The 14,846-nt window shown below is 46.4% G+C and overlaps 1 long non-coding RNA gene across 2 annotated transcripts; it reads right to left on the bottom strand.

Annotated features, from left to right (window-relative positions):
* Nucleotides 1-22: 22 nt before the first annotated feature.
* LOC306648441 lies at nt 23-14,692 on the bottom strand. 2 transcript variants are annotated; one of them, XR_013760380.1, is made up of 5 exons: nt 13,702-14,692; nt 5,674-6,107; nt 4,988-5,141; nt 4,202-4,315; nt 23-925 (listed from the first exon to the last, which is right to left on the bottom strand). It is a non-coding gene; the product is annotated as an uncharacterized lncRNA (long non-coding RNA). The 2 variants fall into 2 exon arrangements; XR_013760379.1 differs by lacking the exon at nt 4,202-4,315 and having other exon boundaries at nt 4,988-6,107.
* Between the last annotated feature and the right edge of the window lie 154 nt (nt 14,693-14,846).

Below are 14,846 nucleotides of genomic sequence, written 5' to 3'. Positions count from 1 at the left end.
TATATATATATATATATAAAAGTGGTTTCAGAATAACTAATCCACGATCACTGTAAAAACCTGTTAATTGTTCGGTATTTGTCTACAGGTCTCTTCATTGGTTTGAGGATTAAACAGTCAAAATACTCCATGCAAAAAATACTTGAGTCTTTCTCGGTTTTGTCCCCGCCTCCTGCTTTTGCCATGACTATTACTCACTAGTAACAATTAGGTTTGATTCTGTTGTATTCCATGTTAGTCAACATGACCTAACACGATCCTTTATCCTTGTCAATTTCCCTTTTTACATGTAATGACCTCCATTTTCAAACCATAAAATTCTTCAGAGGGACATTAGGAAAAGGGAGACATGAATAAATAGTGAAGTTTATTCATTCATAGCAGACTCAGTGTGTTTGTGGGGTGAGAAGATAGGGTTCTATTAAGTTGCCCAGGCTAGCCTTGAACTTGCAATCCTCCTGCCTCAGCCTCCCAAATAGTTGGGATTATAAGCATGTACCACCGTACTCAGCCAGACTCAGTATCTCAAAGATGAAAATTCTTCCTGAATTATGTATGAATTCAATATAGCCCCAGTCACAATCTAAATAGAAAAGACTGGGGAACTAGTCCTAGATACCAAGTGTTTTCATTTTTGTTTGGTAACAGAGACGTCCACTTGACAGGCTACAGGCTAACCCATTTACTACCGTGGGAACAGGATATGAAGCACTGACATTCTCCTTCTGCATTCTCTTTCATTCTTTTTAGATGTGGTAAGAAAACAGTTACCCTAGTTCACATCAGGGACAGGACCACTATCCTCCAGGAGAAGGTAACAGTGCCACCCTCAGCCAGGTCCATGGCAGGGGTCATGAATTTCAGCAGGACAGGGTCAGGGGGTGAAGGTCAAGAGTTCCTTTGGAGCCTGTCAGATTTCAGGTGTCTGCAAGAATCCAAATGGAGAAATGGAGAGCTGTTAACTATGGATCTGAACCTTAAAGCAGATTTGGAATGGAGATGTAAACTTGGAAATCACTGGCATTTTTTAAGATGTGGGACTAGCAATGTAGCTTAGTGGTAGAGCATTTGCCTAGCTGTCTGGGGCCCTGAGTTCAATTCCCAGCACTGCCAAAATAAATAAAATGGGATGTGAATCTCTGGAAAAGCACAACATAACTCTGGGGAGAGGACTAGGAAGGGGACTCGGGATAGAAGACTGAGGCTCCCAACATTGAGCATGGGCTGGTGGGGCTGGGGTGGGGGCGGGTCCTGAGACACACACAGCACTGGATATTGTTGCAGGAGGAGCCACACAGCACCTATGGGGAGGAGACAAGTAAACGGGAGGGGCCACCTCATCAAATGCTGTGGAGAAGAGATGTGGATGCGCAGAGACCTGCCCGTTGGAATTTGGAGTAGTGGGCAGAGCCAGGCACTGTGAGGCTGGTGGAAGTGGAAGGAAAAATTAACAAAGCCCTTCCGAAGCCAAGAGGGGTTAGCCAGAGGCACTTCTGCATTGCTCAGCAGGAGGGAAAATGGGCAGTATAGCTGGGTCTGGTGCAGTGGGAAGGTGAGGTTCCAGGACAGAGATGCAGGGTCATGCACTGCAAATGGGGATGGAGACGTTGTGGACAATGTGAAGAGAAGAAAATGAAAGGTTGACTCGGGGGGAAGGTCAGCCCCCTAGACTTCAGCCTGAATGGGCTGTGCCCCCGTCTCAACCCGAAGACAACATCTGCACTCCGCTCAGGTTTCACCCCACCTCTACCGCAGCACCCTTACCCAAGGCAAATCCCTGCAGGAGAAACAGCCACCTCTGGAGTTTTGAGATCACGTGCTGCCCTGTTCCCCTCCCAACCCCATCTCAGCATCCTGTCAGGACAACCACGTGTGTCTTCTCAGACAGGCCACCTTGTCTGACTTGGTTTCTCCTTGTTTCTCCTAGATTTGATGATTCCTCTTTTCAGTAAATATCACTGAACTCTAGACACCAGGCACAGTGCCAAGGGACAGGGCTACAACAGGGACCAAGACGAAGCCACTCTGGTGGAGCTTGTTTCACAAAGGAGAGCAAGCGACCTAGGAAGCAAAACGAGCAGACCCAGCACAGTGGAGCACACCTGCAATCCCAGTTGCTTGGGAGGCTGAGGCAGAAGGATCCCAAGTGTGAAGCCAGCCTGGGCAACTCAAAGACCCTATCTCAACATTTTTAAAAAGGTCTGGGGATGTAGCTCAATGGTAAATGCCCCTGGGTTCAATACCCAGTACCAAAAAGTAAAATTGAAGCAGGAGTTGGGGTGCATGTGTCTGAGGGTTCCATTCTAAATGGGAGCAGTTAGGGAAAGGGCTCGCTGAGATGGCTCTTGAGCAATAATGGAGTAAGTGAGAAGGCGGCTGGTGAAAGTGAGAGGAGTTGTGTGCCAGGCAGGGTAGCCAGTGAGTTACCCTAAGGCAAGGGGGCCTGGGTGGTCATCAAAAGTTTGCATGGCCAGTAATGCAGTGAACAAGGGAAGCAGTGGGACATGTCCTGAAGGGCCTGTGGACATGACCAGGATTGGGGCTTCTGGTCAGTGGCACGAGGAAGTTGGAGGGTGGATAGCGGAGGGTTTGAATGGCACATCTGGGAAGGCCCAGAACCCTTCATCTGGAAGCACTGGCCCACCATGGAGCATGGCCCCCAGGCACCCGTCTGTTGGAGTCACCTTACGTATCTGGCTCACCAGCAGAGGCTTCAGAGAGCTACCACGCAGAAAGTCACACACCATGCTTTGATGACCTCAGGGCTGTGGAGAACCGACCACAGCCAAGGCCGTGCTCCTCCCTGTTCACTGCCTTCTCAGCTTCACTGTTCCCTCTGAGCCCACCCTTCCCCTCGCCCTCCAGGGGACCCTACTCGTGCGACCAGTGAGTATGACCACAGGAAGGTGCTACCTTCAGAGAGTGAATTATCAGCTCCTCCAGGCCCGTGGCACTGCCCAGCATCTGGCCGGAAGTGGCAAGTTCCAGGGCACACCCTCTAAAGCTGGAAGCATTTTAATTTCAGTCTGTCATCTTCCCAAAGTTTTTTTGTTTTTTTTTTTCTTTTGTCGTGCTGGGAATTGAACCAAGGGGTGCTGCTGCTCTGAGATACATCCCCAGTTCTTTTTATTTTTTATTTTGAGATGAGGTCTTGCTAAGTTGAGCAAGGCTGGCCTCAAACTTGGAATCCTGCTGCCTCAGCCTCCTGAGTCTCGGGACTACATGGTCACCACCACATCCAGCTCAAAGATAAATAGTCTTGAAAAGAATTTTCTGTCAACCACAACCTTTTCTTCCCTATGACTTCAGTGATATCCTGGGAAACTGCTTCTCAGGGCATGTCGAGTCTCTGCAACAGAAAAAGCCTAAGAAGCCATATCACGGGCTCCAGGAACCACTGTTCTTATGGGCTGGGGCAGCAAGAAAGAAAAGGAAGGCCTGCTTTTTTTTTTTTTTTTTTTTTTTTTCTTTCTTTCTTTCTTTCTTTTTTTTAATCTTGGGATATTTTTCTCAAGACCCTTAACTAAATACTTAATTCCTGGAGTATCATGGTAGGAAACAAGTTAAGGGAAGCCCTTCTCATGCCAGTAGTCTGGAGGACTCCTGTCTTACCACCATGCTTTCTCTGCCCTAGCTACACCTGTGTCCAGAATGGCACTTAAAAAGGGTCTTGATGCCCCCTCTGCCCCTGCCCAGCTCCACGTGTGACCTGGGAGGTTCTAGCTGCTGCAGAGGTAGCCAGCATCCCTGTCCACCTCATGCAGGCTGGGGCCACCAATGAGGGTAGCACTAAGGTGGCAGTCACACAAGAGGGTAACAGCCCTGATTTCAAAGGTGGCTTCCCAGGCTGGGGTTGTGGCTCAGAGGTAGAGCACTTGCCTGGCATGTGTGAGACACTGGGTTCAATCCTCACTACCACTTTTAAAAATAAATGAATAAAACAAAGGTATTGTGTCCATGTATAATGAAAAAAGACATTTTTTTTAAATGGTGGCTTCCCCAGTTTACATTTTTTAATTTTAAAATCAGCATCATTGTATAAAATGCAAATTGGGAAAAGGGAAAAGATATCACATATAATTCCACAACTTAAATTCTCTAGCACTTCCAGTGCTAAGGTGTGGTGTTTACTGAGCTCCTAAGACCATTTTGGCAAGAGAATGCAACGCTTAAGCAAGTCTATGAACAAGAAAACATATACCCAATGAGGAGGGAATACAGCAAAGTCCAGATCCCTCTCAAATGGTGTGACAAGCAGTCTAGGTTCATTTATTGTTTGAATGCAATCAGTTTAAGCCTCACCCCTCCATATTCCCTGCAAAGAAGTTAAAATACCTTAAGCCCCAGCCTGCACATGTGGTCTCTACCCTAGCCCCTCTCCCTGAGCACAATCAGATCCAAGTCAGTCCCCATGACACAAATGAAATTTGCATGCCTCCTGGGTGTGTATACAGCATCATCAGTCTCAGATTTTCCAGTGGGAGTCCATCTGCCTCTGCAGGTAATCATGAGGACTGTCACTGTGAGCAGGGTGTTCAAGGACAACCCCCAACTGCTTTCCCTTGCTCCAGCCTGTACTCACAGCTGGGCTGCTTTTTGTGGAAAAAATGGACCCCGAACCAAAATTTGTGTGCAGAGGAATCTCTATGATAGATTTGGCTGTACTAATCTGGCAATTTTGATAATGATTTGGTGTTTGGGGACAGGAATATGAGATTGGGCTCTCACAGTGCCCCTGGGCTGGGTGCCTCAGCTCCAGCCTGTGTTTGAGGACAAAGAATTACTGGCATTGGACTCAGGAGTGAGACCCTAGGATTGACAGGTTGGGTTGTAGGTCTCCATCAGGTGTTATCCCCAATTTATAAAGTACTTGAGAGATGCTATACCTTGGTGTAAGATAGATGCATTATGTAAGGAGGGAGAGAGGAAAAAAAGCAGCCATTAGGTGGTATACTCAGGTCCACAGTCCTGATAGCATACAACTCACCAGGACCTTCACTTATTGCTGCTGCAGCTGCTGCCACTGTGCCACCAACATCCTGACCCTCAAAGATTCAGGGGATGCCGACAAGGATTGATTCAAACCAACTTAAGGCTGAATCCTTAGGCCACATAAAGCAACCACTGTCTTGGATTTGAGGCTGGAATGAGAAATTCATAAACAAGCATGGGGTAGAGGGAACCCCAAAAGTATATGCAGTGACCCCCCAAAAAAATGAACAAAGAAACATGGATACAGGCTAAGGAAACAGAACTGAAACAGGGCAACAGTTTGACCCAAATGGAAAGTCAGAATTTACTAAAAGAATTTGTATAATGAAAAAATAGGAAGGATACTGGTTAACTTGTTCATCTCTATGGATAGATAGTCAATATCAACATCTGCTGAAAAACACCAATTAGCAAAGCTTCGTAGGTCAGTACTGTGCATCAGACTAGAGTGATCCCGGGATCCTAGTGCATTTACGGCATATTGCTGAATACAGGAAAGAAGTTCTACCTCACCTAAAGCGTTGAAACCATTGCCTTCCCTAAGTTCCCTGAAGGCACAGCACACAGGCCCTGAAGTGTTCTGTTCCATCAGACACCGGGAGCTCTCACCAATGAGTAACACGTCAAGACTCAATGAACTGGCTTGACAGGGCTTTGGGCTGGGGCTCAGTGGTAGAGCACTCTCCTGGCGCACGTGTTCGATCCTCAGCACCACATAGAAATAAATAAATAAGGTTGTTGTGTACATCTGCAACTAAAAAAATATTTTTAAAAAAGTGACTTGACAACATGAAATCCCACAGACTTCCCCACCCCGGTTAAAATAGTTGATACAGCCTAACAAAATTTTAAAGGGGCCTCATGATTGAAACTCATGTAAGACCTATTTAAAGAACAGGGAATTATTCTCACTTCCTTTTCATTTAGCAACCAGCTTGACAATCTGTTAAACTTAGAAAGCGCAAATGATAGCTGATGGGCTACTGCAACCTCCGTCTGCTTGGCACCATCCCAGCGTCACTGAATCACTGACTGCCCACTCAGCACCTGTTAGGATACAGCTAACAGATTCTGTTCCCGACTTGTTGCAACTCTGTTGCAGTTTGTCTTCACCTCTGGTGGGACACAAACACCCTTCAGGGTTACCAGGGTTACCAGCGGCCTCTCCACCTCCCACAGCCATTACAGGGAGATCTTAACTGCATCCACCTTTCTCTAGGAGCACAGGGATGACACGCATTGATGACTCACTCAGGACACACAGATGGAGCCCACCCAAAGAGGGTGGCCATTGCCCCACAAAGTGCAGGGCTCCCACCTCTGATAGGTTCCTGGGAGTAATTTGATGACCAAAATCTACTCCATCTCTGACACCGTAGGGGGGAAAAAAACAGCTGCTGACCCACTCAGCACCTGCATCTTCTTTTAGGTCTTTGCAGGTTGAGAGACCAAACATTCCTTGTTTTGTGTAAACCCATTTATACTGTTGCAAATCAGCCCACTTTGAACGGAACCCTCCACCTAAGGGCTCTCGAGTCTTTCCAGGTGTAACACCACAGCACCCATTAATGCCCCACCAGAATGTCTTCACAGCAAAGGCATTAGCAACCTCCTTTTACACCTTCTGGGACCTCAGCCACCAGGATGACCACACATCACCTGCAGGCTTATGGCACAACAGCCTGCCTCCACACCATATGTCACTGGAACACAGTCACTGGCCACATGTTGGGCTCTCCTGGAAAGTGAGACTCCCGCAGGCCCTGAGCCTGTTGCCCTCAGCACCCAGCTGTCCACTCACTAGGTCCTGGAAGCACACTGACAAGCCCAGCATGGCTACCAAGGCCACTTGGTACAGAATGGAGACAAACGTGGGACCTGTGGCATGTTCCACCTGCAGGAGGGGCTGGCCTCCCCATCCTCAGTCCCTTGCCAGATGTCACAGTGCTTAAGGGGGTTACTCCTTCCCCCACCTCTTGGCCACCTGGGGAGTCCTGGGGATGAATTGAGTGAACATTTATCTCCAATAAATGTATGAAATTCTCTTCTATGAAATTGCTATGGGGAGCAGTCTGTAAAGTTGAATTCCTGACATCTAGAAACACTCAGAGCCTAGCCAGAAGATGCTGCACATAGGAGAAGCCCCATGGGGTGTCTGGGAGCCAGGCTGCTCCCTCGCACAACAGGGTTCTTGAACTCTGAGCTCAGGCAGGTGGTCCAGCTAAGATGCAGCCAGTTAGGGCCCCATGCTCCCTCAGAACAGGATATGCATTTAGAATTGATTTTGAAGGTTATTCTTTAAAACATCTGTCTAGTGTCAAATTGATTACTTAAATATAAGTTCTCCATTTGCAGTAAAATATCAGAGTTTTTGTTTCAATTCTTAATCTTAAACAATTGATAAATTATGATGTTTAAAATAAGGATTCTTTTTTCAGTACTGGAACTGAACCCAGGGTCAAGTGCTCTACCACTCAGCTACATCCCCAGCGCACACAGATGTCTGTCTTATTTGTCATCTCTCTCTCTCTTCTGACTCTCACTCATTTTATTTTGAGATAGGGTCTCACTAAGTTGCCCAGGCTGGTCTCAAACTTGGGATTCTGCCTCAGCCTCCTGAGTTGCTGGGGTTACAAGCACTGTGCCTAGAAAACTCAAGGTTTAAAAAAAAAAAAAATGCCTGTAACTCATCACAGGCAAAGATAGTACATTTATAAAACAAAAGAGGGGAAAGGACTAGCATCCCTGCAGAAAAACAGGCAGAAAGTAAGCATACATTGTTGGGGGCCAGAGGGGCGCCTGGTCACATCGGCAGCAAGGAGGTTAACTGACATAAGCACACTCAGATGATTTATCGTCCATGCACACAATGTATGCACATGTGCTCTCAAGTACTCCTAATTGTGCCTGCTCCCAGCGTCTTGCTAATCTTTGCGTAAGAGGCGTGGCCCTGCTCTCCGCCTCCTGGAGGTGATATAAGCGTAAGCAGAACGAGACAGCAAGGAAGCAGCTAAACACACACAGCAGCCAGAAGAAAGGACACACAGAGCAGCAGCTAGTAGGAAACGCGAGGCAGCAGCTAGAGGGAAAAACGCGCGCAGCAGCAGCCAGAGGGAAAAACACAGCAGCAACTAGTAGAAAGAAAACGCAGCAGCGAGTAGGGGCAGCGGCGGAAGGCAGATCGCAGATCGGAGAACTGAGATGCATCACTAAAGCACCTTAGGTAGACGTACCCTTAGTTCACAGGATGCAGGACGCACCAGTAAGAGGCAGCAGAACTTAAGTGAGGCGTAGCAAGTCTCTCTTCCTCTAAGCTCTAAGCAAAGCCTGTCCTCTCAAAGTCTCTCTTAAGCAAAGTCTCTCTCTCTCTCCTCTCAAAGCAAGTAAGCCTCATTTCCTCTATCCTCTATAAACAAACAAGAAAGCAGTGCACTAAAGAGAAAGATAGAAGTAGCTCAGTTTCCAGTCCACCACCCATAAGACCCGTGCAAGTTGCTGCTGCAAGCGGTGACAAATATTCACGGATTTTGTACCGCGAAGAGCCAGCGACAATAAATAGCCTTCATTTTAGTCTGTGTTCTGTTACTATATCCAAATAACCAAAGCTGAGTAATTTAAAGGGAGACAGGTTTATTTTGGCTCATAGCCCAGGAGCTCTAAGAGGATGATGCCAGCATCTGCTCAGCTTCTTTTGAGGCCTCATCATGGAAGCAGAGCATCTAGAAGGCAGGTCACATGATGAAAGAGGGAGGGGAGGTACAGTCTGGCTCTGTAACCACCAGTTCTGGAGATAACTGATGTGCCCTCAAGGGAGCTACCTCAATCCCTTCGTGAAGGTGGAGCCCCCATCCACTTAATTACTGTGTGCCTGTGTTTGTTTTGCTCAGGATGAAAACCCAGGGCTTCACACATGCTAGGCAATTTACCACTGAGCTTCATCCCCAGCTCCTAATTACCTCTTAAAAACCACACCACCTCTCAATACCATCCCCATGGACTAAGCCCCAACATGATTTTGGCAGGAACAAACCATAGCAGTCCTTAAACATGAAAAGGTGCTCAGCTTCACTCACAAGGTGCAAAATGAAACCACAGAGATGGTATTTCTCAGACTAGCAAAACCCCAAATATTGGCAACATATTTGATTCAAAGTCCGAGAGGAATATCACAATGGGAATACAAGTTGGTACAACCCCATGGAAAGGAACCGAGCAATATTCAGTGAAGATGAATTTACAATTACACATTGACCAAGCAATTTCTAGACTCTATCCCAAAATTGAACTGTCAAAAGAAAGAAAGAAAGAAAGGATGGGTATGAAACTATGCATTCAGTGCTGATTTTAATAGCAGAAGACAGGAAGCAGCCCGGAGGTCCAGGAGCAGTGGACTGGTTGCACCCACCATGGCAGGTTCACAGGGAGGGCACACAGCTGCACATGAGAAGCAAAAAACAACTGAACCCTGCTAGGGAAGGCCTCACAGATGCAGAACAGAGACACAGAATGCCACTGTCTACTGACATGCACTCAAGGTGTTGAGAATGGAAGGGGGCTGGGGCTGGGGCTCAGTGGTAGAGCACTTGCCTGACACGTGTGAGGCACTGGGTTTGATCCTCAGCACCACATAAAACTAAAACAATAAAGGTATTTTTAAAAAAGAATGGAAGGGTAGGGCTGGGGATACAGGTCAGCAGCAGAGCACCTGCCTATTGTGTGCATGCAGGGCCCTGTGTTCAATCCCAGCACCACCACATAACGTAACACAAAACTAAATAAATAAGTTCATCTTTAAAAAAAAAAGAATGGAAGGGTAAACCATGACATTTAAAAAATGGCAATTAAGGGAGAGCAACAGACTTCTCTGAATGAACTTTGTTGTGTCAACTTGACTTCAGGATCATGTAAATGTTTGTATAACCATAAAACATGTAACTTTGAAAAATGTAATCCTAAAGTGAAAGAAGTGAGCCAATATGTAGAGTTAATTTTGTGAGTGTGTGTCTGTACTACTGGGTATACCACTGAGCTCTACCACTGAGCCTTTTTTTTTTTTTTTTGGTACTGGGAATTGAACTGAGGCCACTGAGTTGACCACTGAGCCACATCCCCAGCCGTATTCTGTATTTTATTTAGAGCCATATCCTTTTTATTTTTTATTTTGAGACAGAGTGTCGCTAGGTTGCTGTGGCTGGCCTAGAACTTCGTGATCCTCCTGCCTCAGCCTCCTGAGTCCAGCTTGCCTGGCTTGGAGTTAGTCTTTTTTTTTTTTTTTTTTTTTTTTGGTACCAGGAATTGAACCCAGAGGTACTTAACCACTGAGCCATATCCCTAACCTTTTTTTTATACTTTATGTAGAGACAGGGTCTCACCAAGTTGCTTAGGGCCTCACTAAATTGCTGAGGCTGGCTTTGAACTCAAGATCCTCCTGCCTTAGCCTCCTTAGCCACTAGTATTAAAGGCATGTGCCACCACATCCAGCTAGAGTTAGTCTTTTTTTTGGTGCTGGGGATTGAACCCAGGGCCTTGTGCTTGTAAGGCAAGCACTTTACCAACTGAGCTATCTCCCCAGCCCTTGAGTTAGTCTTAATTACACAAAAACAAATTATTTCAATTTACTTTAAAGCAGAGTAACAATATCAAATGGGATATATCCTAGGAACAAGAACATCAAAGGAATTTTAGACTTTTTAATCATCATACCATTAATAATAATATTGGTATTGTTACACTGATGTAATTACATAAAAATATACAAGCAATTTTGTGCTAAAATAATTGTGATCCAAGATGTTTACCGTAAGAGAAAAAAGATACAAATATGAAATCAAAGAAGTGATTACATAGCCATATATTCAAATTGAAAATATCAGTGTGAATTCATGATGTTTCATATTTTGACACTTAAAAACTTACCATAGTTTCGGGTGACCAAACTAATAAGGGGTAGTTTGGCTTTAGACAGCTATTCCCACAAATGCAGCAGGGATCCCAGACCAGACAGTCACCATCTTAAGTGTGGACAGTGATCCTCAGTGGATCACGGTCCCACTTATGAGCTCTTCTTGGCCCTCCCTCAACCAAGCCTAATTAGTCTCTACTTCTTCAGCTTGCAAGAAATAAAGGGACAGGGCACCACAAAAATGCAAATGGCAAAATCCCAGATATAAGAAATTCCACAAGATGTGTGATGTGACTTCAGTAAATTGCAAAAAGAAAGGGATAGGGACACTATGGATTTAAAGATAGAAGCTGGGCGCAGTGAGGCACATCTGTCATCCTAGCAACTGGGGAGGCTGAGGCAGGAGGATCACAAGTTCAAGGCCAGCCTCACCTTAGCAACTTAGTGAGACTCTGTCTCAGAATAAATAAATAAAAAGGGCTGGGGATGTGTCTCAGTGATAAATTGCCCCTGGGTTAAATTTCCAGTAACCACCCCCATTCTGCCCAAATGAGACCTATAAACCAAATGCATTGTGTGTACCTGGTCTGAATATAGATTTATATAAATCAACCATTAAAAAGTAACATGAGAAAAACAGGAGAACATGAACCCTGACTGGAAGTTTGACGACAACATGGAATGAGTGACTATTCTATGGGATGACAGTTTTGTAATTAACTATTTAAAGGGCCTTTATCTTTTAGACAGATAGGGAAATAATTATTAAATAAAATGCAGTGTAATTATAATGCATTGTATATCTCAGAATTACTTAGCATAGATGTTAAATGACCTCACCACAAAAAATTTTAAGTCTGTGAGGCAACAGATTTTAACTAGCTTGATTAACAACATGTCAAAGCATCATATCATGTCCTGTACATATGTGCAATTATTTGTCAGTTAAAAATAAAATCTCCTTAAAATTTACTCCTGAGAGGGAGAAGGGGGTCACTAGATAGGAAAATAGATGGGAAGAGGCTGGTCTATAATTTAAATTGCTTGATGGGCACTTGGGGTTCATCAAACCACAGTCTCTATCTCTGTATATCTCTGAAGCGTCCCATAGCAGAAGGCAGCAGAAGCCAGCATTTCTTTTCCCCCACTACCTAATACTGCCTGGAGTTAGATGATTTTTCCAATTTGAGGGTTGTCTTATTTTACTTTGATTATTCTTATGAAGAAAAGTATCCTTTCCACATTTGATATATGAATTTTCTAGTGTGGAATTTTTATTTTGTTTTGTTACCAGGAATTGAAATTAAACCCAGGGGTACTTAACCTCTGAGCTACAACCCAGCCTTTTTTTTTTTTTTTTTTAAGACAGGGCCTTGAGAAGTTGCTGAGGCTGGCTTTGAACTTGGCAATCCTCCTGCCTCAGCCTCCCAAGCTGCTGGAATTACGGGCATGTCCCACCGTAACCTGCTTCCAGTGTAAACTGTCTGATGACAAAGAACTATGCATGAAAGACCATGGAGAGAATAGCCTTCCTTAGTGGTCATTTATACCACACACTTGGAGAACTGTGGGACAGAATATGGCTAACGATTCTGGTTGCCTACTGAATATCCATTCCCCACTTCTTCCTTATAAACAGAACCTCAGTGTTGTTCAACATGGTGCTTTCCCAGCTGAAAACTACATTTTTCCCAGCCACTTTGGAACTAGAGATGCTACTATAACACATTTCAGACCAAAAAATGTAAGAAAAATCACAAGGTGTGCTTCTGCCTCTTTAACCTGGAGTTGACTGAGCAATCTTTTTGCTTTCTCCCATTCTACCTGGAGTGAATGTGATTCTAGTGATGAAGCATTCTTCTTGTAACCATGAAGCCAAACAAACAGAAACAATGAGAGCCACATGTTAAAAGAGCTAATGGAAAATACAGGGGGAGTCTAGAGTCCTGGTGGCATCTCAGGATCCTAGATGGCCAACTTCTAGACTTCTTGTTCCTGGAAAAAAAACAAACAAAACAACAACAACAACAAAAACATCTAGTGGGTTAAGCTACTGTAATTAAGTTTCTGAGGGACTGTTTGTATGATAGTGGGGACAAAAGACAAGGCCTCAAGAATGCTAGGCAAGCACTCTGCCACTGAGCCACACCCCAGCCACACATACTCAATGCCAACCCTGTGTTAAACTGGTGAGAACAGTGTGAACACCTTAAAAGGAGTTTCAACCTGTCACTCCAACAATGAACCGCACCCTTAGAGCTCAGACTTTGGCCTTTCAATCTTTTCTCCACCAAAAGCAGTCAGGACTCCTGAGGGGGCTGAGTCCATACCTGCAATACAGAAAAAACACAGGAGCTCTAGAACACACTGTGCTCAAAGGACTCAGTAACTAGGCTCAGGGCTCTTTGTGACTTGCTGTGACAATCCAGGAATTTAACAGCTAACTAATAATTACAATAGCAACTGCATTAAGTAGAGTTGGTAGAAGACCTTGAAATCATTACACACTCAAAAGGTAACAATAAAGGAGACAAAGAAGTAGGTGCAATGTAAAGGGAAACTAAGTTTAATTCTTCATTTGTTTGAAAGTACACTATATTAGGCTTGAATCAAAGAAGCATTGGAGACAGAAGTATATGTGATATACCACATATATGACGTGTTACAAGGAGTGGACCTCACACCCTCCTGGGACATAGCTGGCAGATCCTGTGAGGACGTTTTCCTCACATGTGGTGCTGGAACAGGGCAGGCAGATGGTGAGGGAAGATGGATGTAAACTGAAGAGAACAAGGAGTAGCTAGTACCTGGCATCCAGACTGGAACCCAGAGGGCGGGTTGAAAACTCTTCCAGGAAAAGCTGTGACCCTTCATCTTGGAGCTGAAGGAGCCAGAGGAGGATGAACAGTTTCACATTGTTGTCTCACCCCACCCAGGTGATCCCATGGATACATGGGAGCTGCCGCGGCATCTGTGCTCTTCCCTGAAGGAGGAAGAACACATTGTAATTCCCACATTTATTCTGTGTATTACCTTCTGTCTCCTTGGTGGTGAATATCTAGTCCCAGCTACTTGGGAAGCTACTACAGGACAGGAGGATCGCTTGAGTCCAGGAGCCTGGGCATTGCCAAAACCAAGAACTGTCTCAAGGAAGGAAAGAAAAAAGTTGTAGGGAAAAGGAAGAAAACAGGTTGCACGGAGGTGGAGGTCCTGGGATCATCAGGACCAAGGTTGCTGGAATGGAGCTGGGTCCTATCAACTGGCAAACCAATCTAGGACAATCCAGTAATGGGGCCAGATTCTGACGACTTGCGTCGAGCTTCACAGCCCCTGGCAGAGGGGACCCTGTTATGCACTGCCGTGCATGGCAGACGGGGAAAGCGGTTCGGCACTCCACCCAGTGGGAGCTGAGAGGGCTCCTGAAAGCACCAGCACAGGCCTGGGCCGCTGCGCTGCAGTGCGGGAGGCAATGGCTTCCTGCGCCCTTCCTGCGGCCTCCGCCCGGCCAGCAGGCCAGGGAGGAATCTGTCCCCGGGTGGGGCAGAGGCGCGAGAGCCCACTCCCGCCGCGGCCATCGGCGCCGGTACCCCGGCGCCTCCGGAGCGCAGCCTCCGGGGCCCACACGCCGGGAAGCGCGCGGAGCCAGCTGCACAGGCCGGGGGTGCGGGAGGCCGCGACCCACCGGTCCAGACCGGCGGGGATTCCCCACTCGGGCCCCGCTAGACGACTTCCGCGCGCAGCGACAAGCCGGCCAGGAGGGGTCAGAGGAAAAGCGTTCCCGGCTGCGGGGACCGCCAGGGCAAGACTCGGGGCGGGAACGATGGCGACTGAAGCGGCGGGAGCGGCCCGAGGGCGCGAGTCCTTCCCGCGAGCCGCAGTCGCTCCCGGAAGTTAGCTCGGGCCGGCTGGGCCGCAGCGCCGCGCGGCCTCTCGGAGCACCCCGGGCCTGGGC

This window comes from Sciurus vulgaris, assembly GCF_902686455.1.
Source record: "Sciurus vulgaris genome assembly, chromosome: 1".
NCBI classification, from domain to species: domain Eukaryota; kingdom Metazoa; phylum Chordata; class Mammalia; order Rodentia; family Sciuridae; genus Sciurus; species Sciurus vulgaris.
The sequence above is the reverse complement of the archived record's forward strand: the minus strand, read 5'-3'. Positions and strand labels throughout refer to the sequence as shown.